This window comes from Mandrillus leucophaeus, unplaced genomic scaffold (assembly GCF_000951045.1).
Source record: "Mandrillus leucophaeus isolate KB7577 unplaced genomic scaffold, Mleu.le_1.0 Scaffold772, whole genome shotgun sequence".
Lineage (NCBI taxonomy): Eukaryota > Metazoa > Chordata > Mammalia > Primates > Cercopithecidae > Mandrillus > Mandrillus leucophaeus.
In genome coordinates, this window is record NW_012108386.1 from 186,419 (window position 1) to 189,977 (window position 3,559).

Here is a 3,559-nt window from a genome sequence, read left to right on the forward strand (position 1 = left end):
AGAGTCCGGGGCGCCGGGCAGTTCGGGGTTAGGAAAGGATGGGTGCCGAGCCGGGGTAAGGGGAGCGGGCGGAGGGGACTGTGGGGAAGTGTCGCTGGAGCTGTGGAGGTGAGCAGCGGGAGGAGGCGTTCCCGCGTGTGAAAAGGAAGCGCAGCCTTCAGGTGCGGGGAGGAAATTCCGCGGAGAGCCTGGCTGGGTTGGGGTGCGGAGCCGAAGCCGGCGGGGAACTTGTTGAGCGGCTCCCGATTGCGAGCGTCCGTGACCGCAGCCTTGGCTGGGACGGCGGCTGCTCCTGGCTGTGAAATTGCATCCTCGGATGGGGCCACCCACTTGTCACTAAAGCAGGTTGCTTAAAATGCGAACTAGAGGAATTCTGGGGCGTCCAGTCTGACACCCTGGACTGGGGTGTTCAACTTTCACCTCAGCTTTGCTATTCTGAAGGAAATTTGCATTAAATTAATGAAGTCAAAGTAAATAGGTAATGAGTCCGAGTCCCATGCCTCTGTTTTAGGAAGTTGTGAAGCTGTCTTCCTTAATCGTTGGAGATTGGTGCTGGAAATTACTAGTTTGTCTTCGCCCTTTATTTAAAAGTAATTATTACAAAATGTTGGAGGAAAAGTGTTTTCCTGAAAGGAAGGCTGGTGGACAAATTTCTCCTTGCTCCAGGCTCCGCCATAGCCGAGACTTCCTGTTTCTGTTCGGAAATATTTCCCTAGCTTGGTATTTAATGTTTTCGTGGAGTGCTCTGCTTGCATTCTTTCCATTTGTTCAGAATTTTACAACCTTAGGAATCACATTCTCTGAGTGACTCACCATGGAGAACAAAGAAGTGCATCAGAGACCACTAATCACATGACAGCAGATGTGTATGTACCTTAATGTGTGTACCTACACTTGCAATCTTTATTTTTTATTTTATTTTATTTAATTAATTTATTTATTTAAATATTTATTTTTGGGACGGAGTCTCCTCCTGTGGCCCAGGCTGGCGTGCTATTGCGTGATCTTGGCTCACTGCAACCTCCGCCTCCTGGGTTCAAGCTATTCTCCTGCTTCAGCGTCCCCGGTCGCGGGGACTGCAGGCGCCCACCACCATGCCGGGCTAATTTTTGTATTTTTAGTAGAGATGGGATTTCGTCATGTTGGTCAGGCTGGTCTCAAACTCCTGACCTCAGGTGATCCACCCGCCTCGGCCTCCCAAAGTGCTGGGATTACAGGGTGAGCCACTGCGCCCGGCCCTGCAATCTTTTTTAATCAGCACTTGATTAAATTATTTAGCATTCCTTTCATTCTAGTTTGTGCCACCCATGTCTCCCAAACCTTCTGTCTCAGTGGTTCTGTGCGCTATGTGTAGCCTAGACTGCCTCAGTGACTCCATTCTTTCTGAAATAGCTGTTTCGTTGCATAGGAATGTATCATCTTAATAGGAGTTCAGATCATGTCTGCAAAGTTGAAACGACCTTAAAGGCAGAAGTGTAATGTAAAACTGAAACCTAAATGCTTAAGATGATACTTTCACAGTCAAATATTATTTGATTGGCCAGTTTTGTTTCAGAGGGGACAGTGTGATGTCACCCACTTTGACATGATTATCCTAAGTACCACCACTTTGTGCTGGAGAGGCGTCTCTCTGAGGAGTTAAGGAGATTTCTTCATCATTCATCACATGAAGTTTCATGTATGAGATTTATATTTGAGATTTTTTCATCTCCGATGGGGTGCTCTGATGAGTACCTGTGATGCTTCTGAAGTTCTGAATCACATACGTGGATGTGCAGTCGCAGGTGTGGAGCATGTGCCGTGGCAAATGGCTGTCTTCAGGTTGAGTGCATAAAAGCAACCCAGGGAGCTCTTTGGTGGCTTCTGGCTTCTGACTGCTGGCTGCAACCTGGGACATTTGTCTTTGTTTCTTTGTTCTGCCTGAGCTGGTTTCAGTGTATAAATTTGCCATGTGGTTGATCATAAACTACTTGAAATTAAGGGGTGGACTTGTGGCAGTGGTGACTCTGTTCCCACCCCCAGCACCCTGTCCCTCGCTAGCACCATCCAGAATCTCACATGCACCGGGGTTTGTGTTAGTGAGGGGTGCTTGAGTAGGAAGGGCAATCCAAAGACTGTTTTGAGAAGGGCTTTCCTTGCCTGCCTCACCATCCGTTTATAGAAATTTACTTACCTGTTAGGCATAGAACTGCATATTTATTTTTGCTTAGCAAACATTCATAGAGTGCTCCAGGGTAACTGCCAGGCACTGTTCTATAAATGTTGCACATGTTATCTCATTAATTCTCCTAGCAATTACTTTGATCTTCATTTTTGTTTCAAATGGGAAGTGAACACTTAACACTGCTGTTAAGTGTGAGAGCTTAAGATGCTAACCCGGGCAGTGTGGTTCCAGTGTGTACCCTGCTGCGATGCTCTGCTTCCTCTGCCATCTGCGCACACAGGAACATGTTAGGAATTTGCATGCTCTACATCCCGAGGGCAGTGGTGGCCCTGGAAAGTGTGTTCCCCTTAGAAACTCAGTCACCCTTCCTTAGAAAGACAATGTGATTCAGCCTACAAACGGTGACACTTTGAAGAGTGAAATCGGATGTTGTGAAGAACTGTGCCTGGACAGTGGCCATCACCAGGACTCTCCTGAGAAACCCTGGTTGTGTTCCCCTCCTGAAGCCCAGGCAGGGCTTCAGGGAGGAACCGGCAGCAGCTGACAGCACCATTCCTCCCCTAGGGAGGCTTCTTGGAAGCTCATTACTGGACTGACCTTTCTTTTCTATTAACTCAGAGTTTCCTATGAATTATATGTACAGCCAGTAAGGGCCCTGATTTTATCTCCCTTCTCCCCTGTTGCTCTGTGCCAGCTGGTTATAATCCAGGGACCCAGGCCACGAATGTGGCAGATTGTCAAGGGTGACTAAGATTAGGGAACCTCAGAGGCCTTTTTGGTTCATAAAATGCTAAGGTTCTATGCTTCTGTTCTGCCAGCTGGCTGAAGTGAGGTCCTGCAAACGGTCCTTATAAGAAGAGTGAAAGTACTAAGCTGTCTCCTAGTAGCCTTGCTGAAGTAATTCCTAGTGGCCTTCAGGCAGTAACTCCTTAGAAACTAAAAGGAAAAAAAAAGGTTTTAAAACTGACTACACTTCAGTTGAATCCTGGGAGTAATGAGGCCCTGAGCATGTGCACCTCCCCAGGGCTTTTTGTTATGTGCTTTGTTTTCTAGATATTGTCACTGCATTCTCTTTCTAGAGGTTTGGTTGTTGACACTTTTGAAATGTACTTAGTATTTGTTTGAAGGGCTCTGTTCTTATTGAAGTAAGCCCAGAAATGTGTAGTATACTACTTAGTGTAAAATTCACCAATACCAGTGCCCCAGTGCCTCTGCTTCCAAGGAGATAGACTCATTTTAGTGAAGGGACTGATCTCATTATCTTTCGGATCTTTCCCAGGAACCAAGAACTGGAAACGCTTAAGCCAGGTTGCCTTGTGCTTCAATACTGTTAGGCAAAAGAACAGTTCTTGGACTAGAAAAAGGAACAGTTGTCAGGCCGGGCACGGTGGCTCA

General features: G+C 46.8%; 1 protein-coding gene across 1 annotated transcript in view; it reads left to right on the forward strand.

The window, feature by feature from the left end:
* The first annotated feature begins 10 nt into the window (after window positions 1-10).
* VOPP1 (vesicular, overexpressed in cancer, prosurvival protein 1) overlaps window positions 11-3,559 on the forward strand; it is a 104,234-nt gene continuing 100,685 nt past the window's right edge. The window contains exon 1 of the transcript XR_001004537.1: window positions 11-161. The gene's annotated coding sequence lies outside the window, so the exon portion shown is untranslated. The remainder of the gene's footprint in view (window positions 162-3,559) is intronic.